Raw genomic sequence first — 25,858 nt, forward strand, 5'->3', positions numbered from 1 at the left:
TTATTTTGCATTCCAGTACATTAAAGTACTGATTGCATACTCGTTTATTGCATTATGATGTCTCATATCATAGGCTTGAATGATCAAGTTCTTGACCATACTTAGACATTCCAGCGCATCAGCAGCAGTAACAGTGGCGAGTCCTCATATATCGAGGACCATTTTGTCAACTTTAGTATTTCAATTCAGTAGTCAGGTGGAGTTAGTTGGGGGCTTGTCCCATCAACTCTTCAGTTAGTTAGAGGCTTTTTAGGCTATTTCATATAGTTTAGTCAGTTTTGTCATTATTTTACCAATTTTTAAATGGTCGTTTTTAGACACTTGTTTCCAGGCTTATAATTTTGGAGATATTTTTGTAATAAAAATCTTATGGCATATTCAGTTGTTTCTGCATATGTTCATTACTAGTATATTATTTAGTAATCACAGCATGTACCAGCTCATGAGTTAGCTTGTAGTCACTTATGACCGTAGGCGCCGTATGATGTCTAGGGTGTACTTTTGGGGTGTTACATAGTAGGAAGAAGTAACGATCTTATTTCTATACAATTTTGAATGATGAGGGATACAAAGGTCATGCTGGGAAATTAAAGCACTCAGAGAGGTATCATGATTATGCTTATTGTAGGCATATTAAGATTAAAGAGGTCAAGGGTGCTATTCATAAAATGTGTAGGGGTAAGGTGACTGGTCCTTGTGAGATTTCAGTAAATTTTTTAAAGATCATTGGTGGAGAAGGTATGAAGTGGGTGACAAGGTTGTTTAATATCATTTTTTGAATGACTAAGATTCCCAAAGCTTGGAGATGGAGAACGTTGAATCCTTTATATAAGAACATGGAAAAAACCTAAAGTTGTTGTAATTATAGGGATGTCAAGTTGTTGATTCATATTATGAAGGTTTGGAAAGGGTGGTAAAGTTGAGGTTGAGGAGGATCGCAAATATTTCTGAAAATCATTTCAATTTTATGTCGGGTCGCTCAAGTATTGACGTAATTCACCTTGTGAGAAGATTACTGAAGCAGAAGAAAGTGGAAGAAGGACCTGCACATGCTGCTCATTGATCTGGATTAGGCGTATGAAAAGGTCCCAAAAAGGTCCTGTGAAGGTGCTTGGAGGCTAGAGGTGTGTTTATGGCATATACTTGGTCGATTCAGGACACGTAAAACAGAGCAAAGAATTATGCAAGGATGGTAGGAGAAGATTAAAAGTATTTTCCTATTTTGTTAGGATTGCACCAAAGATCAACTCTTAGTCCATTTTTATTCGCCTTAGTGATTGATGTATTGATGCAACGTATGGAAAAAGAGGCGCCTTGGTGTATGTTATATGCTGATGATGTAGTGCTAATTGATGAGACCCAGGGAGAAGTTAATGATAAATTAGATATTTATAGATAAACCCGAGAGTATAAATGATTTAGGTTTAGCAAGACTAAGATGGAGTACTTGAAATGTAAGTTCAGTGTTTTAACGAACGAGACTGACGCGGTAGTGAAGTTAGATTCGTAAGCTATTTGAAAGAGAGATTTTTTTTGGTATCTTGGATTTATGATTCAAGGGAGTGAAGAGTTGATAAGTATATCACGCACTGTATCAGTTCAGGGTGGTTGAAATAGAGGCTCGCCTTGAGAGTTTTGTGTGATACGAAGGTGCGTCATAAGCTTAAAGATAAGTTCTACAGAGTTACAGTCTGATCGGCTATATTGTATAGAGCAGAGTGTTGACTAATTAAGAACTCGTACATTCATAAGTTGAATATGACAAAGATGAGGATGTTGAGATGGATGTATGGATTCACTAGGAGAGATAAGATTAGAAATGGAATTATTCAAGAGAAGATAGGAGTGACTTCGGTGGAAGAGAAAATGTGAAAAAATGAGGTTGAGATGATTCAAGTATATGATAAGAAGGGTTACAGATGTCCTAGTACATAGGTGTGAGAGGCTGACTATGAATAGTTTTAGGTAAGGTAGAGGTAGGCCAAAAGGATATTAGAGGAGGTGATTAGGGATGACATAGAACGGTTACATCTTACGGAGGACATGATCCTTGATAGAAAGATATGGAGGACACGAATTAGAGTAGATGGTTAGCGGGTAAAAGTGTGTCCTTACTAGTAGGACGGAGTGCTTTGTCTGTGGGTGTGTCTGTAGTCATAATGGTATGCATGTGCCTTCTAGTTTCGTGTTCGTGGTGTTTTAATGATGTTTGTGATTTTAAATAGATAGTTTATAGTAGTACTCGGTGGATGCCTTGTTTCTTTTATTATTTAGTGGTATTTTATCTCATTTTATTTTTTATTTTTATATATTTTGTTTGTTATATTGTTACTAGTATACGTACCTGTACGATGCGCGGATAATATTAAAGTATTATTTTTAATTGTTTCATATTAAAATATATCGTTTGAACATGTTAAATCATATTATAATATGAAAAACTACAACTATCATACTATTTCTCAATACAATGCAAAATAAAATAATTATTTTTCTCCCCTTTCCCCAACCTACCTAGCTCTGACTCTACCGCCACCCCCTTCTCCCCCCCCCCCCCCCCCCTTTTCAAATTTTTTTTCTAAAAAGAAAATATATACCCCTTCCCTCGTCTCCCTTCGAGTTATATAATTCTGATATTATTTATTATCACTTATATTTACATAACTATATGCTGCTCAACTTGCTTTGAACTAAATAATTAGACAAAAGAGTCATAAACTCAATAAGCATATTCATCAGGTAAAGAAATTGTCATGAACTTTAATAAAATGAAAGCAATAGAAAGGGATGATATTGAAGAGATGTGTTAAATTAGAGTGGGAAAAAAAAGATTGTGATTGTAATATTACCCATTAAGTCGAATCACGCCAATAGATACTGTCATCAATTTTGAAAGTTAAAAGGAAAAGATGAAGGTGAATGTCATGTTTTTCTTGCATATAAAAAAATAAAAATATTAAATTAAAGTTCTAAAAATAAATAAAGAATGCAGTAAAATACTTCACAATCTGCTTTCTATATAAGAGATATTAAGAAGCTAGAGTTTCATTCCTCTTCAAATTCCATTTGAATTCAAAGTCAAAATCAAACATCATATCAATTTGTTAGAAGAATATAAGTTTATATTCTTCATTATCTTATCTCATACTTTTTTCAAATACAATGCATAATTATCTTATTATCTATAAATAGGAGTTGAAACATATTTCAAATCAATAAGATAGATTATATATTTTTAAAATTAAATAATAAAAATTTAAAAAGGACTAATTCGTGACAATTTCCTATCTCCACTATTTTACCTTTTTTTTTTTTACATTTTTTTTGGTAATCTACTTTTCATTTTCACATTTATTTGTTTGTTAAAAATAAAATATTTCTTTGATAAAATTTAACAACAATTTAGATACATAAATGAATTGCAAGTAAATATATGTTAGATTTATTTATAATTTAAATTTTTGCAAGTAAGGGTGAAGTTTGGAAAACCCATTACAAATAAATAATATAGATGTATAAATAATTGCAAAATAGATATTATTATTTATCATTATCACTACTCTATTTATTAATTTATCATCATCGTCAACAACAACAACAACAGCAACACTAATTTTTTTTTCTAGAAAAATAATTAAAGGTACTACCATGTGTATAGCGCTACTACTATTATTTATTATAATTATTCTTATTATTATGATTATTGATATTATTATCTTTTATTTAATATTTGAATACTTTTTAAAACATTGAAAGAGAAAGTTTATAAATTTTATGAGTTTATTTAAAACTCTTCAATATTAGATTTCTAATTTAAGCCAATGATAATTTTTTTTTAGAAAAAAAACTAATTTTAAGATAATTTTAATAAATTTATTATTAGATACTTTTAATTATTTTACCATTTGAATTTCTATGCTTCAAATAAATAGATAAGTTACAGTAATTAAAATCATTAGATACTTTTAATTATTTTACCATTTGAATTTCTATGCTTCAAATAAATAGATAAGTTATAGTAATTAAAATCACTTACAACAATAAGGTAGTCATCCTTATTTCTTTCTTGAATTATCCACTAAATGAACAATTTTTCCTTTCAAAATGTCTAAAAGTAAGGGAATTTGACCTCAAATTGGTTCATATCGATAAAGCTAATTGCAGACATTTTAAATTTACTTTGAATCATTTATTTTTCAATTATAAATAATTATAAAATCAATGAGATAATAATAATAATAATTTATTTTAATCATCATTATTATTATTACTATAATTATACTACTACTATTATTATTATTATTATTATTATTATTATTATTATTATTATTACTATTATTATTATTATTATTATTATTATTATTATTACTATCACCTTAGTATTGCTATTACTATACACTTTTTTTTGTTAGCACTTTTATTACGTACTACTATTTATTATTATTATTATTATTATTATTATTATTATTAAATGTATACAAATATATTTTATAGTATATTAAAGAAATAAAATTTTTAAATGGTAAGAGTTTATTTAGGAACTGATTTTACTAAACTATACTTATCCAGGTTTTAGGTATACAATAAGATGGTAAGAGTTTATTTAGGAACTGATTTTACTAATCAATTTATTAGCAAAAACAATAAGATGAAACAATTAAATGTATACAAATATATCCTATGATGCCTAGGAACTGATTTTACTAAACTATACTTATCCAGTTCTTGTATGCTCTACTTACAGGCATTTGTTTGTTTATTCCCATTTGCTCTTCAATCATATTACCACTGGCAGAGGTGAGGTAGTATGCGAACCAAATTGCTCAATTTCATCTTGAGAAGATTGGTCGTCATATGTCCTGATCAGCTCTTCAGCATGAATTGCCTACATAAGATAAATTATACATTCACTGTATAAAGAACTTCTAGCACGAACTTATGCTATCAGTATATAGAAGTTAAACTCTAAGTGAATTACTTTATACTATGTCATATTCTGGGACAAAAATGCAAGTAATAGATCAAATTTCAGATTTGTAAACGTGTGAATGCTCTAACCTCTTTTTACCAATTAGCTTTCCACATTTTGAACGTCAAAACTATTGTTTGAAGCAAGGTACCTACAGAGCATTCCAGTCCAAATTTCCTTTAACACCAATATTGGCAATGTAACCAAGGCAGGCACCCAATAGAAGGCTAACTATATAGTAGCAAACGATGTTTATAATCGCAACTGAATATTTCCATCTAGCTCCAACTGCTACCCTTGCACTTGCACAAGAAACACTCAAATATTGATTTAAATAACTTAGCACTAAGACAAAGACAGCTATTCGGAAGACTTTGACTACCATGAAGTATCGATTCGATTTTCATTAGGAAGATGGTAGCAGCCAAGAAGTACGCCAACTTGGATGTCTCATGTATGACTTCCGGTTTAGCAGAAAATAATCTCGGGTAATGGTTCTTGGTAGCAATTACAGCAACTGTAAATACAACTCCGATTAAATTTGATGTAATTACAAGAACCACTACTGAGAATTTTGCAGCTTTTGGACGACTAGTTCCCAGTTTATTGGATACGCGACCATTATAGCATGACAAGAAATTCGAAGTGTTAAAGAGGAATACTTGAAGTAAAATAGATGGCACAGAATTGGAATTTTCGTAAACCTGATTGCAGCATTGAATCCTAGAGTGATCATCAGTACCCAAAGTTGCAACGCCAAGCTGTGATGGAAATAAGCAAAGAGTAAGAATAACAAAAAGACGATCCTAGTAAAAAGTAATCAAATTCTATTAAAATTCAAATGTTTACTACCTGGTTGATATAGAATCTACTACAAGTTCAGGATTCTTTAACCAGCCAACCATAAGGATCACCACAATAAAACACCAAAGCTCCAGGCTGCCAATGTTTCACAAGTCAAATATATCATTGAATCATCATCATAATAATGATACAAAGAACAAAAAGTACTTGTATAGCGACAAAGCAATAGTATTGAATAGTATTTTCCCCCTGATGATGATATTGAAATACATCATATATATTTATATTATTGTAGTTTTAGAATTACAGAGATAATGATAAAAGAGTTGAGATAACATTATTCAAAATACAAATTCAAATTAATTCATGATAAACACTAAGAGTTTAGATAAAACTAAAACTCTAAAGTTATAGAGTTAGTTATAGTCAGTAAAATTCAAAATTGTTATCTAGTTAAAATATTTTCAAATTCAAATTTTAAAAAAAAGTTTTTTATTACTTTAGAAAGTTGCTCACACCTCTTTTTATGTATGGGTTAAAAAAAATCATCAATTAATTTTTACTGTTTAGTTAGGACTCTTTTTTTCTCCTTTATTTTTAAATTTAAATTTTTAATATTCTTTAATAAAATATTTTAATTTTTTTTTTATAACTTGCTGAAAGTTACTCAGGCCTCTTTTTACGTCTATCTTTTGGGTTGAAAAGATTCATCAATTAATTTTTAGAGCTTAGTTAGAACTCTTTTTTTCCCTCTTTTATGTTCAAATTCATATTTTTAATATTATTATTATATTTTTAACTTTTATTTAATATTTACATAAATTATATTTAGATAGTTTTATAATATCTATTTAAATTTTTAAAGAGATAAACATGAAAGGGTAAAAGTTTATTCAAAAACTTTTTAACCATGAATTTCTATTTTTAAGCTAATGAAATCTTTTTTTCAAATAAAGAATAATATATTTTCAAATTCAAATATTTTAAACATTTTAATAGATTATTATTACAATATTATTAAGTTATGTCCTAAAAATTGCCATGTGGCTTTTTAATATCTTGCCACGTGGCTTCTTGTCTTGCTTTCAGTTTTACTTTTATATATATAGAGAGAGATTTTTTCTTAGTAAGGGGTCTATCAGAAACAACCTCTCTACTTTATCTGAGGTAGTATCGACAAACTTTCAATCGAAGTCACTCCTTCTGCATAATTATAGTCTTATTCCAACAAACTTTCACTCCAAAGGAAAATTTCAAATGACAGAAGAGTTTTAACTTGAAAATAAGAGAAATCTCATAATGTGATTTGGTACATCTGAATTAATTCAAGGATACATCGATTTGAATTCTACTCTTTTGGCACTTTTGTATAAACCTAGAAGCAAGTATCATTCAACTGACACTATAAAAAAGGGTCAAATTGCAGGGGTTAATTTTACGATTTGCGGGGTAATTACGGTAGTTCTGAAAACCCCCACAATTCCAGCCCCCACAAACACATTGCGGTGGTTTTCTTCTGACCCCCATAAATAATTTGCAGCAGTTATTTTGTGTCGGTTTAACCCCCGTTATTTTAAATTAAATTATTTTTATAATAATTTGTTATTTAAAAGTTGTGGGGGTTTTAAACCTTTGTAATTTTTGATTGACCCCCGTTACTTTTAATTGAATTATTTTTCTATGGAGAGACTTCAAGAAAGAAGCTTTCTGCTTTGATCATCCGTAGCAGCCAGATGATAATTTGCTTCCAAATCAAAACAACAACAAAATTTGCAAGGAATGTGGAAAAAACTTCCAATCTTGGAAAGCTTTATTTGGGTACATGAAGATTCACTCATCATCAAACAATTAGTGTTAATGGATAGTGAATCTGATATTGAAGCAGCAACACCACCAATTAAGAAGAAGAGATCATTAAGATGGATGATGAAAAGGTACATAAAATAAAGCATGAACAAGAAGAGATTGCTGATGCCAAAAGAAACAACAACAACTAGAAAAATGTTTCCTAAATCTGCAACCATCTCCATGAGACATAAAAAGAGACTTCCTCCATAAACTCAACCGACGTGTTCTTTCTTTACAAAAGTTGTCATTTTCAATGTGATTCACAAAAGGAACAGTTTTTCCCCAATTAAGAAGCACTAGACCTAAATATATAAAACACATATATATCACCAAACACCGACATAAAAAAAAGTAAAGAGAACTTTACTTATTGCTGTGGAAGAAACCATTGAAGGAGAATCAAAGAGATCCACAAATTATTCTGGCATCGTTCCTTCTTTCATTATCATATATGCCTTCAGAGCACCCAATATTTGATTGTGAGAATTCATCATTTGATTGAAGTTTTCTTGATATTGGAACGAACAAGAACCTCCACTACTTGATATACTTGTACCACCAAAAAGAGGTCTAACTTGTTGAAAAACTCTATTAGGAACAGCTCCTAACCCAAGCATCTCACCCTTCCAGAGTGATCTTAACCTATCACCTTACCAATGGCATCATTTGGCGAAACTTGAGACCCATCTATGGTGCTTTGGCTCAAAGCTGACTCAATTTTTTCCTACATATCAAAAAATTGTTGTCAAAATATATTAATAATAGAAATTGATTTGTCATACTATGGTTGATTTCTCAATAATAGTCTATGGAACATAAGTAAATCTCACACATATTTCTTTTGCTGCTTCATTAACATATACTCCGTCTTGATTCTTATGAGTAGCAATGTACATTTGTGCTCGTCCAGGACACTGTGCAGTCTCGGCTATCTACAATTTTAAAAAATAATTAAAATAATTTACTATTTAGGAATAATTACATTTGAAGTTAATTCACTCACCATTTTAGCCCTTCTTGTAATATTGGCTTTGGAGCCACCAGTGTGAGGAATTATCTGTTTCTTTCGATTTTCACAGTTCTTTTGACGCATTTTCTTATAAAAAAATATTTCATTAATAATTACAAAAAAATAATTAGACAACTACATATAAAGAAATTCATTTACATAAATACCTTTGTTGATTCTTTAAAATTGTATTCAATAAAAGAAATCCATTGATTTGGTGGGATCCCATTCGGCACCTTATCCATAATCTGAGCTTTTCTTTTAAGTGGATCATCAACTATATTCCACATGTTAATCTTATTTGCAGCCCACTTTTTTCCAATAGATAAAGAAATATGTTGTTGAGCAACTGTTTCGTCTGTGTCAAAGAAGAATTTGGGCTTCAAAATGAAAATATTGGTTAGCTTTTCTATTACATGCAAATATAAAATTCTAAGATAAAAATAAAAAAATAGTTGTCTATCACTAAAACTAATAAGCAGTGGTATAGTCGTCAAAATTTAGAGCTTATATCTTTATAATAAGATCGAAGACACGATTGGGGTATGTCACAGGTAAAATCGACCATTTTTCATAGTTGATTGGAAATAAAGAGCAATCACATGCTAAAATTCCACAAAAGTACAAAAGAAGGCTGCGTGCTTCACCAAATGGTTCATCATAACAATCAAACATAACCAAAATACGTTCTTCACCTGTTAAATTCAGCACTTCCTTAGCTTTTACTTTGATTTTCTTGACATTATTTCTTGAATCTGTTGTAAGAAAAGAGATTAGTTGAAGCTATGAGAGACATTACATTTTATTAGAAAGGTCAGTTGAATATGTATTAATAGTATGAAGTATTTACCTATTTCATCTACGACCTAATGCGTATTCGATTCACGTCTAGAATGTTTTTTAGATTCAGCTTGATCTGTAGGAGCTGCTTATGATGAGTCCTTATTTGTTGGATCCGAATGTGATGTAGAATAAATTGATTAAGATGATTGTGATGAATCCAAATTTGCTAGACCTGGATGTGATGTAGAGTGAACTGATCGAGAGGGTTGTGATGAGTCCCGACCAATTAGAGATGGATGTGATATCAATTGAACTGACCGAGATAGTTGCAATTCAGGCCAAACTGTCGGACCCGAATATGGCATGTCCTGATCCATAGGAGTTGGATGGGATGCTGAATAAACTGGTTGAAATGGTTGTGGTGCATGCTGAATTGTTGGATGCAGATTTGTTGGCAGACATGCTGATTCAGTACCTTGTGATGTACATTCCGGTAAATCTGATTTTTGCTTTTTTTTGCGAGCGCTTGAACCTTGTCATATCTACAATATTTTGTGAAATATCCACGTTTTAGTTACAATTACAAAACAAGAAGAGCGTTATTTATGACATCCTTAGAAGCTATCATACGCATTGTAAGTGAGTCGTATTAGTTAAGTGGAATTAACATGTAAACTGAACAATCCCAGGAGAACCAGACAATGCAGATAAGGTATCAAAAATGCTAAAAGTACATATCTAATCCAAACAAATAAAAAACTCATCTTTATCTTTTTCCTTTGGTTCCAGGTATGTCTAGTAGTTCTCAGTTTCCAGGTTTCAGATCATGTCATATATTGTTTGTCAAACTAAGGTTCATTAACAGATGTTTGACAAATTAAGAAAGGATCTCATCACTTCATCTATAACTAAACATTTGTTATATTACCAACCATTTTGCATTATGACTAGTATTAAATGTTTTGATAAACAGGTAAACTATTCTGCATCCAACGCAATTGATTTGGGGATCACAAAGGATAATGAAAAGCTTTAATTTGCTCATATATATAGATATATGGTATGACAGAAGGACTTTTATTTGGTCTAAAAATGTAGGATTTCAAGTGAGAAAATACTTACCATTTGATCTCTTTTTTACATCTTCCTTCGATAGGCAACTCATGAGGCAATTCAATTCCGGTTAGAAAAGACGACAAAAGTAACCACAAAATGGATAGAAATCATAAAGAAAAGTTAATTTTTTGCCTTCCCCTACATTCTTACCAAGTAAATTACATGAGAGGATAAATACCACCCTAAAGGATGTAACTAACAAATATACTTCATCCTTGACCACATTTAAAAATATTACTTCTAAAAAATCTTCATCATAATTTTGAATTATATAGGAACTTTTTCTTCAAAAACTTCCTTGGATGGACTGATTTCTCTGTAGTTAATAGCCTATCAGACATTTGTATATTGGCCTCAAGTAAGTTGAAACCACACTCTATAGATGCATTATATCATTTTTATGCTAGTTTCCTAAGACAGAATTTAGATACTAAATATGTGTGTCTTTTTGTGTGTGTGTAACATATATGTGCATACATATTGAGAGATAGAATAAATGGGATTGCTCCAAAAGAGATTTAACAATTCCAAAAACAATAAACAGAGCTGTTTATACTAAAATATGCATATAACTGAGTACTGATACGAATAAGAGGATCCATGGAACTTGTAACAGAGCAATTGATGCTATAAAATTATTAAATAATGGACTATAATAGACTGAATATCTATAGATACGGAACAAAACTAGCATGGGATTGATGTGTAATTATTTTTGTACACACCTGCAATATTTCAATTTATAAGGTTTCTATAATTATTGTATTAGTATGGCATAGTTTCTGATTTTTGAACAGATCGAGCAACATAGCTGGCGGCGGATAGGTAAATTAGAAAAAGAAAAAACAATCAAAATAGTACAATTTTGTAAAAGTTTTAGTTACTTTACTATGAATATTCAAGTCCTCAAATAGCAAAAAAAGAGAGAGAGAAATTAATATACATATAACTTTCTGTTCAGTGTTGGAAACAAACACTAATCAAACAAGAAAAAGAAAGTACCAGAGGAAACTAAAAAATAGTGACATATCTATTTAGTCATATGCTCCTCCATTGCAATTTGGACATTCTCATAATCGACATAAAAAAATTGTCCAAATTCTTGTTGTTGGTATGGCTCATTCTCGTATATTTCCTCTTCATCAATCTTTCCCATGTCAAACAAATCTCTTGGTTTTAGATGTACAACAACACTCCATTCTTTATCATTTTCATCATCAACATAGTAGACCATATTAGCTTGTGATGCTTCAATATATAGATCATCATCCACACGATCACCGATATGAATCAATTTGGAAAAGTTGACACAATTAAACTTCCAAGCATCTATTTTGAACCCTCTGTTCCGAGTAGTGTCAGCCCATTGACATTTGAAAAGAACAACCCTAAATTTTCCATAATAATTAAGCTTAACAATGTCTTCCAACTTTCCATAATATGGCAAGTCTGTCTGTGTTGCATGTCTATCTGCATTAGATGCAATACAAGAAGTGTCAGAGATAAGAAAAACTCTACTATTTTGAGTTTTTAAACCTTGGTCTCTAGATAAAGTTCAAAATTTGAATCCACTAATGTTATAAGCACTGAATCTTCTTGCATCTCGGGCTGGACCTTGTGCTAAGAACTTCATCTTATCAGATGTAGTATCTGCTATATTCAGATTCATAATCTAAATATATAAAACATTTATATTAGAAATTCTAAGTTGATATAGTTATATAAAAATAAAAATTTTAATGTCATTCACTCATTCTTTTAGGAAACCAATCAGGAAACTCTTTACTAACTCTTCTCTCTACCCCTATTGCAGAAATTCTACGACCTCTTGTACTTCTTTTGATGTAATCTCTAAATTCACTATAAAGGCACAATAATTAGAAATTTTAATCAAATTAATCAAAATATATCTTATAAATCAATGTAAATTTCTTACTCAATAAATGGCTTCACGGCTGCACAATTAAGTAACACATATCGATGAACTTGTGTTTTCTCCAAATGAGTCAGTGGTTCTGTTATGAAGCCTCCAACATGCTTACTTTGTTGAGGGAACATACTTGATTTCTTATATGACGCATTTTGGCTTGGTTCATCATTTACTCATTTAGGTCGATTTAACCTTGACTCAATTTCGTCAAAATAGTAAGAATAAAGAGTAAGGGCCTCTTCAACTATGTAACTTTCAGCTATAGAACCTTTTGGTTGTGATTTGTTCCCTACAAGGGACTTGAAATGTCCCAAAAATCTATACCCAAAATATTAATATGTAAGAAAACGTATTTACAGTGAAGTATTACTGTATAATCAACTAAAATAATTTTGAATAAGGAATATTTTACCTTTCAACAAAATACATCCAGCGATACTGTACCGGCCTATCTTTTTTTACATCATCAACTAGATGAGCAGTTAGATGAATCATTACAGTAAAAAATGATGGAGGAAATAAAATCTCTAAATGGAAAAGAGTTTCTACAATTCAATTTTGTAACTTGTCTAAGTCTGTAAAACTTAAACTTTTCAGACAAAGATGCTTAAAAAAGAAGAGAAAACTCAACCAAAGTTACAACAACCTATCTTGGAAGCACATTGTGAATTGCTATGGGTAATAGCTGCTGCATAAGAATGTGACAATCATGGCTTTTTAATCCAAAAATTCCTTTTTGATCCAAATCAATGCGACGAGATATATTACTTGAATAACCATCTGGCACTAAGATATTCTTTAAAGTCTTGAGAAAAGCCACTTTCTTGTTCTTTGGAATTGCAAATGCAGCAAGTTTACACTCATCATTCTCATCGACCCAAAGATCATGTCTTATGACCATATCTTGTAGATCTCTTCGGGCCTTAACATGATTCTTTTGACTTTTCTTTATCATTTAACAAAGTGAATATAACATTGTCAAAAATATTTTTTTCAATATGCATTGGATCTAAATTATGGGGCAACGGGTTAAACTCCCAATATGAAAGATCAAAGAATATGCTTTTCTTCTTTCATTGTTAGGTTGCATTTTCCCTAATATTTTTTTTTATTTTTCTTTTTTGCAACTCTGATTGTCTTCCAAATGTGACATTGATATCTTTCACTTGCTACAAAATTTTTGATCTAGATAACTTCTTTGGTGGGGTTCTCTCTTCCACATTTCCATCAAAATGATGTCTCATCAGTCTAAATTTATGATTTCTTGACATGAATCGATGGTGGCCAATAAAACACCACTTTCTACTATGACGAAGTCGATAAGGTTCTGCATCAAAATTACAAGAAAGACATGCAAGACCAGTATGTGTGTTCCAACCAGATAAGATATCAAGTCTAGTAAAATCGCTAACTGTCCATATAAGTGTTGCTCGCATTTTGAACATTTCATTCTTTGATGAATCAAAAGTATCCACAACTTCACTCCATAATTCATTCAACTCCTTAATAAGTGGTTTTAGATATACATCTATGTTATTTCCTACTGTATGTTGACCTGGAATGATCATTGAAAGGATAAAATTTGATTGCTTCATACACAACCAAGGAGGAAGATTGTATGTAAACAAAACCACCGACCAAATGCTATAGTTAGTACTCATTGTTCTAAAAGGATTGAAACCATCAGTAGCTAGTCCTAATCGAACATTTTGAGGATCAGAAGCAAATTAAGGATAATTTGTATCAAGCCTTTTCCATGCTTCACCATCTCGAGGGTGCCTTAAGATCCCGTCTTTCTTATCATCCTCTGCATGCCATCACATATGCTATGCAATTTTAGAGCACATAAATAACCTTTGTAATCTTGGTTTTAATGGAAAGTAGCGCAAAACTTTGGCGAGCTTCTTTTGCTTCTTCTTTGGCTTCTTCTTTTGTTTCTTACTTGTACTAGGCGCATGATCAATATCCCTATCCTTCTTAGGCTTCCATCTAGAAGTGTGATAATGCTTACATGATTCTGTATTAACATCATCTTCCCAGTATAACATGTAATCATTTGGGCAAACATCTTTCTTGATATAATCAAGACACAACAGGTTGATGGTTTTCTTAGCCTCATAAAAAGATATAGGGATCTTTGCAAATTTAAATGCATTCCTGAGTAGATCTAGCACCATAGTCATTCCCTTATCACTTAACCCAGACAAGCACTTTATGTGATAAAGCTTTAATAAAAATTCCAACTTTGAGTACTTTGATCCTTCATACAAATATTCACTTCCATCCTTAAGCAATTCAAAATAATCTTTGTTATTTGACTTAGACAAATCATGTAAAATTTCTTCTTCTCCCGTTTCTTGTGACGGACCTGTATCAACACTCTCATGCCTTAAACCCCAGAATGCTTCATTAATCAATAATTCAATAGGATTTTCAAAAGGTTGTGCTCCTATTTTCAAAAGGTTGTGCATATTGAGTGACCTCTATGTTTCTGGAATTAGGCAAAACATTCATTTCCCTATGCATAACCCAAGTGACGTAATGTTGAGGGAAATCTTTGTTCATCAAATGGTGAAACACCACATTTTTGTTTTCCACTTTGTAAAACCACATATAGGACATGGACACTTTATTTCATCTCCTATAGCTCCATTGGTAAATGCAAAATCTAAAAACTAATTCAAACCAAGCAAATACTCTGGTGTATTTTTTGGCATTCCAATCCAAGATCTATCCATTGAAGAATTTGATGAATATGCTAAATATCCCCTATAAAATTTCATAAAGAAGAAAAGTGAACATAATAGAAAATAAATAAATTGTTGAACTCTAACATAAAACATACATAAAAAAATATCATATGAAAAATTACTCTAACAGATAATTGTATTATCTGGATCAACTTTCGCACAACTAGACTAACTTTACAGACATAAAAAAATAAGTTCAACAAACATGATCAATCAACAATCAGTTAACTAGACTTCAACCCCAAACTTGTTGAGTTCAATAACAATAACATACCTAGACGATAAAAAAACAATGCAAAATTGGGAGCAATTAGAAACCATAAGCCAAATTGTTATTATATAATTGACAGCAATTACATAAAATCACACGCAAATTTAGAGTGATAGAAACTACAAAGGGGTTTTGTGACTTACCTGAATCGGAATTTTGAAAGTGGAAAAAATGTGTGGACTCTTTTGGTTACTAAAGACACCCTTTAACTCCGTTAAAAGTAACAACAGTATTCCAATTTTTTAAGATTTTTTGCAATCTCTTTCAATGCTTTCACTGAAAACACAAGTCATAACACTCTGTCAAAGAAATGAACATATTGTTAATTGAAAAAAAAAATAACAAGCTGACTTGAATTTCAATTTCAAACAATATAAGTTTTTCATTTGTGCTTATTTATCCTAACCGATATAGGTTTGTTCCCACAAAACAATTGTAATACTTATCTGGCACATATAGTATTACAACTTACAAGTTTCACCTATTAACTTTTTCCATTATATAGTTATCTAGTATTTGGTACTTATTGATCCAACAAATTCAAATTCATAATGCAAAGGAAACTTACAAATAAAATATTTTCCATCAGAAATATGTTAGAAATTGTGCGGGGTCGGGGAAGGGTCGGACCACAAGAGTCTACTATATTCAGCCTTACCCTGCATTCCTGCAAGAGGTTTTTACACGGTTTGAACCCATGACCTCCTTGTCACATGGACCCTTAACTCACATATCAAAACCAACCATTAAGACTAATGCAAAAATATCATGTGTCCCTTGTATCTCATCTTAATCCCTAGTTACAACAACCTCCTTATGATTTTGGTAACACCTATATTGTGAGTTCTGATTCTAAAAACAATGAGAATTGCCCCTATGGCCAATCAATAACTAACCCAACCTCCATTATAAATTCAAACTAATTCAAATGTAATATCGACGTTCTGTAGCACTCCACTTTCCTAAAAATGATGAACATTACTCTACAAAAATAATGATATCAACTAGTACACCTCAATCCCAAGAGACTTTATTGGTCATATTAATTTAGTTTCAAGAATTCTACTAAGCATTATTAAAGAACACCCAAACTTTGTAAATTGAGAAAACTTGAAGAGAATAATTTACACCTACAGAACCATGTGAATCTACTACGGGTTATTATAGAAAACCCAAAACATTGTAAACGGAATGGAGTTGATGAGAGAGTAATTTACACCTTTGTAAACGGAATGGAGTTGAGAAGAGTAACTTGTAAACGAAATCTGCTACGGGTTATTAAAGAACACCCAAAACGGAATGGATGCCTACAGAACCTTAGATTCTTGGCCAATTAATTCGATCTCAGAACCTATCAAATTAACTGAAATGGCCGCTACCAATTTGGGAAATGAGTGTGAAAGTGAGAGGGAAGGGTCGATGTAATTGGGAAAGTGAGGGAAAAAAAAGAGGGAAAGCGTTAAAAGCTAGTTTTTCGCTTATAGCGGGGGTCTAAAACCCCCGCTAATTTATATTTTTATGGCAACTAATCGTTCATTATTTTTTTGGTATATAGCAGGGGTTTAAAACCTCTGCAACTTATAGCGGGGGTTTATAACCCCCACAAATTTAAAAATATTAGCAACGAGTTTTTCCCCCCCCCCCCCACCCCCCTAGTTCACATCATTTTACGGGGTTAAAATAACCCCCGCAAAAAAACCCCGCAATTAACCCCGTTTTTGGTAGTGTGAGAAAATAAGCTTGGATTTCCTAACATAGCGCGACAGATAGAAGTTAAAACCAAGACTTTGCAGATATTTGTATGGCGTCCAGATAGTGAGAATAAATTTAAAACTAGATTTTGGACAAAACATGATGTCAAAACTTAACTTTCGATTTTTAATGATCTCAATCCTATAAAACACACAAAGGGCATGTGGTAACCAACTATTTCATGGTCCATATACTAAATATTAGAAATTGACCGAACTAGCGATCCATGTTATGATTATTTTGGTAAAGAGATAGAAAGCTACATGCTAAACATTTTGGACCTAGTAATTCATTCAGGATAACAACAATCAAAGTAAGTCTATTGTCATAACTGGATGTCCAATTTTAACACAGTCACATGAACTATACTTCAAAATTAGCTGAAATGGAAACCTAAACAGACTATTATTTTAAATAAAATGAGACATGGACTTCAGACAAACAACTAAGTAAGTTCATGAAATCCAGAATACTCATGGTAAAACATGATAGATTTAGGTGTAGGGATTGATCTAGAATTCACCAGCCTTTTAAATTTCTAGAAAGAACACAAATAAGACAGAAATTTAAAATATAGATCTCCTAATGCACAACATAGGATGTGCCGAGAAGCACTTTTCAAGGAATTTAATTTTGTAATTTACTTTATAATCAAATAGTAAGAAGGAAATCATATAGAATATCAAAAAGTTTCACTTTTTTTATGAAAGGATTTAATTAATAAAAAACAAAGAAATAATGGATAAATAAGAGGAAAGGTTTATTCTATTATGTTCTTAATCATAATCTCCAAGGCAAACCCTTATATTTTCAAATCTTGATCATATATATGTAGCTTAGAGCAAGAGATAGGCATTGTAAAAAAAAGTACTAACATATTAATAATTTGTGAAAGTCATAGGATATTGAGAAACACACTAAGAAAGAACTACTTCAGCTAATCATCAAATAAACAGGAGGCATCATTTCGAGATACTAAAACTAAGGCATGATTAAAATATTCAGACTATCACATCAGCTATCTTATGCTACTATTTTTAATAAATTGCATAAAATAGGAGACAAAAATGTTACTTTTTCAAGGCAGCGAATTCGGATGGTAAAATTTCCATACCGTCGACCTTAACTCCGATTTGGACACGCCAAAAGTTAGAATAAGTCAAATTTTTATTAACACCTTATATCTTTTAATATAATGAGCAATGATCTCATAATAACTCAAAAATTGAAATGGAATTTCAATTTTTTTGGGATAATCCCTCAATATTAGTGCCAATTTGTACTATTTTTAGAAGAAAAATCTGAAAAATTAGAGGAATAATGTTGGAACAACGTCCTTGGAAGATTCCAAAAAGTTCTGGGATGCTCGATTGCATGTTTCGTGGAATGAATTTAAGGAAGAAAATGAGGCAGCGATTTTGTTGTAGAGCTAGGGTTCATTGTCTGCGTGTGTTTGTATTGTGCATAGAAGTAGAAGAGGGGCACATGAATTTTCTGGGGGAGAGACTTAGGGTGTGTTTGGTACGATGGAAAATATTTTATTGGAAAATGTTTTCCTGGAAAATAAGTTGATTTTCTACTTATTTTCTCATATTTGGTTGGTAAGTGGAAAATATTTTATGGTGTTTGGTTGGTGAGTAGAGAATACTTTTTAGAAAAATAGTTTTTAGTGTTTTATTGGTGAGTAAAAAAATACTTTTTAGAAAATACGACTAACTGTTAACTAGTATATCAGTGCCTCTAACAACTCAACAATTTGTAAGAAATAATTTAAGCATAACAAATAATATCAATATCGAATGCTAAAATACTACAATCACTAAATTTAAACAACTATTAATTAGCAAATATAGGAGACACTTTTCAACATTTTGTCAGGACAATCTCAAGATACTACAATCAATAGAAATATAATGTAACGACAAACTTATTCAACCTAGTGAAACAAGTTACATCGATGACAAGATGAAATATACAATTAGCAAAAGTAACATAGGTAAGTCTTCCTCTATGAGTATAAAATAACAATACATTCAACGAACATTGGACATGAAAAAATTTCGGACTTCACTATTTTTTATTTCAAGCAGTGAAAGATTGAAGCAGACCACAGTGAAAAATATTTTCGAATAATGTAAATTTTTGAGAAATATGAATTTTTTTAGTCATGTGAATATGAGTGTTGTTGGGGTGGCGAAGAGGGGTGAGGGTGGGGGTCATAAGTCAAATTGTCATTTTCTGAAAAATGACTCCCCTTGGCCCATGAGGGAAGTCATTTTCCATTAAATTGAGGAAAATGAGTTGTTGTGGAAAACATTTTCCCATCATTTCATTACAACCTAACAAGGAAAAATCAAAAAATATTTTTCAGAAAACATTTTCCATCATACTAAACACACCCGGTCTGAGAGCGGAGAAAATTGAGCCAATGGTGTTTTTAGATGTGAAAATTAAAATTGGTGGTAACTTTGACCGGTTACTTAAAATATTGATGAAGTTAATTGCGGATCAAAATTAAAATTTTAAAAACTTGTTAAATTTTATCAAAATACAAAAGTTCCAAATCTATTTAATTCAAAAACAAAAATAATATCATTTTTTCAAAAATTAAAATTGGAAAACTCTTTTTCACATTTTTCTCTCTCTTTCTTTCATAACAACTATTGTAATAAAAAATCAACAGATCTATATGACCTGAATCTTTGGGGACCTCTAGCTCCTACGATCGTAACTTCAACGACGTCCATCATTCCTTTTTTCCTTTCTAACCAGTGATTTCTCTCACTTCTTAGGTAAAGGCTTCTCTTTTATTTAAAAATTAGGAAGAAGAAGAAGAAGAAGAAGAAGAAGAGGAGGAGGAGGAGGAGGAGGAGGAGGAGAAGAAGAAGAAGAAGAAGAAGAAGAAGAACTTGGTTGTCTTCTCTACAAAGTTAGGGTTAACAATTTTAGAATTTCATGCTTAAAAAAAATCCTAATTTGCAGTATTTCTTTTCTTAATACTGAAATTCTAATTTGTGGTATCTTTTTTAGTGAATTATAACTTATTACTATTACTAGCATTGCTATTCTCGAACATTGCTGTAAAAGTAGTGAAATTTAATTTTAAATTTTCTTTAGAAATCTGTTGTGAAAAAATCCTAAAGCTATTGAGATTGTACCATAGCTTCCAGTGTACATTTTTTTGTTATTATATTTTGTATTCTTAAATGGGTGTAAAAGTGTAATGAAATGGATTAAAGAAGTTAAAGGGTTTCAACAAATTATTGTTTTGGTTAATGAAACGTTAGGGTCTTCTCTTCAAAACTAAGTTAGTGATATTGTTAATGAATTTGTGGTAATCGTTTCTCTTAGCACTTGATATGATTGTCGTATTATAAATAATTTGTGTATCTTCTTTAGTGAAATAAGAACTTGTTGGTGTTATTATTGTTTTTCTTGAACAATGTTATTCAAGTGGTTAAATTTTTGATTTGATTGTCCTCTGTGATGTAGGAGAAGGGCCTTGATTTTTTTTATTATTGCTGGTCTTTTTTGCAAGAGTTTTATTTTTCTCAACAAGTAACTCATCTATTGCAATAAATTAGTCACCTATTGAAAAAAATAAAATTGTGTGACAAAAATGTTATTAATATGTCAACAGATGGGTAGTACGTTGCAACAGATGAGTCATCTATTAGAATAGATCATACATCTGTTGGGAACATATATACCATCTGTTGAAAAAATTAATATAGTTTCAATATTATTGCAATAGATGAAACTGTTTTTAGTTTTTCCATCAACTAACTTATCTGTTTTAATAGATCACTCATCTATTAGTAGAAACTAAAACAATATTAAAATTGTATTATTTTTCCTAAAAGATGAGTGATTTATTGCAATAAATCATCCATCTGTTGGGGATATTATTTTACTTTATTGTATTTATTAAATTCATTGCTACTCTTTTTTGAATGTTGCATAAATCAATTGCAATTTTTTTGTTTACCTTTTGTTTGCAGATAAAATGCCTCTAACCAATATAAAAGAAAGATAATCAACTTCAAGGAGATCAAGTAAAATAACTATATTACAAATAAAATTAGATCAGCTTGCTACAAGCCCCTTCTAAAAAAAAGAGAAATAGTGTTGCCATTCGTAGATGCACAAAAAGAAAAAATAATGGAAATAGAGATCATGAAGAAGATATTGAAGAAGAAAGAATTAAAGGATCTATAAAAGTAGAAAAGTAGAAAAAAATGAAAGGGAGATAAGGAATAAGATGTAGGTACTAAAGAAGGAGATATAAATGCCCAAGAAGGAGGTGAAGATAAAGTGAGAAAGGGGATGATGATGAAGAGAAAAATAAAAAAGATGGCTAAGAGGAAAGAGAAGAAGAACATATAGATGTTGGAGGTGAAGAAAATAAAGAAATGGAAAGAAAGAAGAAGATAAAACAACTGATGAGAATAGAGATGATGAAAGATCTAGTGATAATTAAGAAGATGAAGATGATGTTGAGGATGATGAAAACGTTGTTACTACTTCTAGTGAAAGATCAATGATTGATCATGAATTTAGATCGAAAGGGCTATGATAAAACATACCTATACCATCCAAAGTGGTTGTCACGACCCGACCCGAGGCCCTGGCCGAGACGGGCATCCCAATCCACGAAGGCCCGAGATACCCCTGAACTCCTCCACCCACTAATGATATTGTCCTCTTTGGGTCCAAGCCTACACAACTTTAAAATGGGTCACTAGAGAGTAAGGTTTTCTTACTTAAATACCCAGTATCCCTCATGTGTTTTACTGATGTAGGACTCCTTCCTAAGTTAGGGTGTTACATACTCCCCCCTTATGGACTCAGCGTCCTCGCTGAGGTTTTCCCCACCGAATGAGATTTGCCTAGACTCAGGACTGAGGTTTTCCCCACCTTATCGAGATTCTCCTACATTTAGTTTGAAATTTGGCCCACGTCAACAGAGCTGACACAAGAGCGTCTCTGATACCATTCTATCACGACCCGGCCTGAGGCCCTAGCCGCGATGGGCATCCCAACCCACGAAGGCCTAAGATACCCCTGAACTTCTCCACCCACTACTGATATTGTCCTCTCTGGGTCCAAGCCCGCACGACCTTAAAATGCATCACTAAAAAGTAAGGCTTTCTTACTTATATACCTAGTATCCCTCTTGTATTTTGTCGATGTGGGACTCCTTCCTAAGTTGGGGTGTTACAGTGTTAGAGTACAGTGGTTGTCAATAGCCTAACTTTCGTTGGGGTAGAATTCACAAGGAGTGAAATTTAAACTTCAAGTCCTATGGGTCCTCTAGTTACTAAAAGGATACTCGAAGTGTAAACAAAATATAACATGTAATGTAAAGTGTGTATATGTGTATGTGGGGGGGGTTGGTTGGTTGGTCGGTTTGGAATTTGATTTTACCTAGATTGAGTCAAGAAACACACTACACTCGCACTTTGATTTAGAATTCAATATAATAGGAGTCTTGGGATTATGTCTACATAAGGGCAACACGTGGATGAAATCAAAATAGTTTAGCATGAGCTCTAATAGTTGAGTACATGAAAGGCTAGGTCGAAAGTCTCTGAGACTAGTCTATCAACAAAACTCCAAAGATGTCACCCCTTGGCTCTTTCGAGCACCTAACAAACGTATCATAATCGCCACCCAAAACCTCAATTGGGCATCCCTACTTCTCGAAAGATGGCCACGACATAACTTACTATTCATATACCCTTATTTCCAAGATGGTAAAAGGAAGCAAACTACACCATCAATTGTCCACTACCCCCTATAGTCCTTTTTCAAGGAAGCTATGGGACCCAATATTTCACCCACATTCTCTTTCAAGGATAATGAGGGTTTTTTAGAGTTTGGATTTTTAAGTCAACAAACCTATTGGGATATTTGGAATTTTCACCCACAAATTTCAACAATTAATATAAAGCAATAGTGGAATCCATAATCAACAACTAAAAATCACACAAACACACCATCACCCACACACAATTTTATCTTAGTTCAACATAATCCCAAGACTAGAGAAGTTAGCTACTCATAAAATGAAAGAGAAAAAATATACCAAACAATTCATTCATGGCATCCATAGCAATAGAGAGTAAGAAAACTCTTTAGTTCCACTTCAATTTCACCAACTTCAAATTGAAAATTTAAATACAAAGATCTTCCCCAAATTTTAGGGTACCACAAGTTTCTAATTTCTCAATCCTCCTCTCTTCAATAATGAATAAGGAATAAAGAATTTGGGTCTTAAATGGGAATATGAAATCAGCTATGTCATTTGACTGAATTTCCCTTTGGTTATTAAAATTGATAGGCTACTATCATGCTGATAGTTCCATGATCGCGGTGACAGCGATTGCTGCCTAAACTTTGCGATCACATTCTCTTGACCAACCATGACTAGTGGCGATCACTGCCAAAAATCTACGATCACATTCACTTGACCAACTTGACTAGCCGCGATAGCAACTAGAAGACCACGATCACGTTAACTGAGCCTAATCAGTGCAAGGTCTTCAGCTATGGACTTTTCTATCATCCTTGATATTTTTTAGTTCCAATCCACACTTTTCCATCTTATATCCCTTATGCCTGCAAATTATGGAGATTAGTGCATTTAATCACACATATGTCTCACTTATTCTTCTAGAACATGGTGTTGTGCATGAATATTGAGTGGAAACGAGTGGTGAGTTTACCACTTATCACCCAACATAATGAGAATACCATGTCTTATACTCCTAATAACCCTCTACCCTTTGATGTTGTCAAAACTTTTTATTTTAACAAGTTCCAGGTAGAGATATAAATGGATAACTGTGCAGATTTGACCGGTAATTCTGTGGTAAAATCACTCAAGATTTTTTTTTGATAATTTTAGGGATATATTGAATGAGAAAAATAAAAGGATTTCTATAGAGTTAGCTATCTTGGGCACTTTCTTGATTTGCTAGAGGTTAATAATACACACTTTTAAATAGATATGATTTATGATCTTCTTAATCGTATGATTAAGTATCAGGGTAAGGTTGATGAAGATAAAAAGAAGGATAACAAGAGAAGGTTGAGATTTAGATAAGCAATTGTGGCATACCATTTTGTTTTGACAAGAAAGATTTTTTCATAGTGACTAGACTTAGATGTCATCCTCATTCTAAACTTCTTCCCACTATTACATCAATAAAATTCCCACTTACCAAAGATATTTAAGATAGATAAGACATCAAAGATAGCCAAATAAGGCAAGATATCTAAGATAGGCAAGGTAGGCAGCAAGACAACCAATAAAACCAACAAATGCAAAGACAAAATAACTGATAATGATTAGTTGGTGGCTATTGTTGAAAAGAGAAACAAAATTAATGGCTTGTTAAGTGATATTAAGTCCAAAAGTCTACAAAAGAAGCACAATAAATCATTGTGCTTCATTTGGTTTGTGCGTGCCATTCTCTAGGCTAAAGACATTAACAATGTCATACCAGTTAATTTGCTGAAGCTCGATCAAGATAGGGAGGCATTCAACAACTATACATTGGGTTATAAATGATTTCTATTGATTGACATATATTTTTTGACAAACTAATCATCGAAGATAGTCAACTTATGTGTCTTTCTTTGGGATTCATAGCAAACTTTAATTTTTTTTTAATTTAGAGTTTCATTTTTGTTATTGAATAATTATTTTGATGGCATTATTTTTTAGGCTTGGTTATTTAGAGACATTCCTCACTTCCAATAACAAGTCAAGGACTACTCAAAAGAGGTTTTTCATCCTAGAATTCTCAGGTGGTTGACAGCCAAGAATAATAACCCCCTGATGATGTAATTAATCTTTTTTTACACAGAATAATTTTACTTAAGTTAACAGATTGTGATATATGAGTAATCTATTGCAATAGATGCCTTATCTGTTAGAATAGATAAGACATTATTTGTTGTAGATTACCTAGCTATTGTATCTTATCTCTGAACTTTCTACAATATCTATTAAATATTACTCATCTACTACTACTTATGAAATAGATAGATAATCTGTTGCAATAGATTAGACACTTATCGTAACTTATGCAATAGATTGGGTAATCTGTTGCAACAAATATTTATATATGAAAGTGACTAATTAATAAATAATTATAATAATTTAAACATAATTTTTATATATCTACTTTTTTTAATATAGATTGTTCATATGTATCTTATCTCTACAGCGAAAGGGCTATAGATTGAACTTTTTTATAACCTTAGGGTCTGTAGAAAATTTACATAACCCTAAGGTAGATAGGATAAAAAAATTGTCTAGAGAAACAACCATAAAAAGGGAAGCACTTGGGCCTGGTATTGGTCAGAAGGTTGTTGTTACTAATTCTATTGGTGATGTTGGTGTTAGTGGTGCTAGTGGTGCTGGTGTTGGTGATGATATTAATGTTGATGATAAGATTGAAGATGTTGTTGCTCATCAAACATTTCTAATAAAGGAATTTATCATGATTATGGTTACAACAATTGTGGTGGTGGATTCGTACCATTTACTGGGCATTTAACAGATATCCAACACAATAATCATCTATTATTGCTGCCTCTTATAGCTTTTGATCTA

This window comes from Capsicum annuum, chromosome 12 (assembly GCF_002878395.1).
Source record: "Capsicum annuum cultivar UCD-10X-F1 chromosome 12, UCD10Xv1.1, whole genome shotgun sequence".
Lineage (NCBI taxonomy): Eukaryota > Viridiplantae > Streptophyta > Magnoliopsida > Solanales > Solanaceae > Capsicum > Capsicum annuum.